This window comes from Pollicipes pollicipes, unplaced genomic scaffold (assembly GCF_011947565.3).
Source record: "Pollicipes pollicipes isolate AB1234 unplaced genomic scaffold, Ppol_2.1 Scaffold_5724;HRSCAF=6776_pilon_pilon_pilon, whole genome shotgun sequence".
NCBI lineage: Eukaryota > Metazoa > Arthropoda > Thecostraca > Pollicipedomorpha > Pollicipedidae > Pollicipes > Pollicipes pollicipes.
This window is the reverse complement of record NW_023596746.1, coordinates 5374438-5374907: the sequence shown is the minus strand read 5'-3', so window position 1 is coordinate 5374907 and position 470 is coordinate 5374438.

Sequence of the window (470 nt, the reverse complement as noted above, 5' to 3'; positions counted from 1 at the left end):
TGCTCTACCCTAGCAGTGGTGTTTCTCGGTTGGAAGGAGGAGGGTAGAGGGGGGGGGGGGGGAGAAGCAGCGATATGGTCGTAACGCGCCCACCGGCAATAGAGGGAAACGCTTCACTGCTTGGGCATGGTCCCCGCAGCTTGGCCCTAACAATCTTATGTTAAATCCATCCCTGTGTGTAAATGAATGTACTTTTTCTATAACTAAGCGGCTAAATGATAGCAATGCGCAGGCGCGTGGCTGGTTGACAAAAACAACAGCGTGTCTATCCAGTTGTGAGACACTTCCATGTTGCAATTTCATCACGGGCATAGTTACGGGCGATATGACGTTTCCGCCCCGACACCTACCGCAGTTATGCCTGACCATCCTTTGTACCCGCCGTCGCTATCAATGTCTTCAACTCGCTCGCAGCCGAGCCATACGTTTGGTCACAGAGAGACCTGACTCCACAGATGGACACGCAGGGG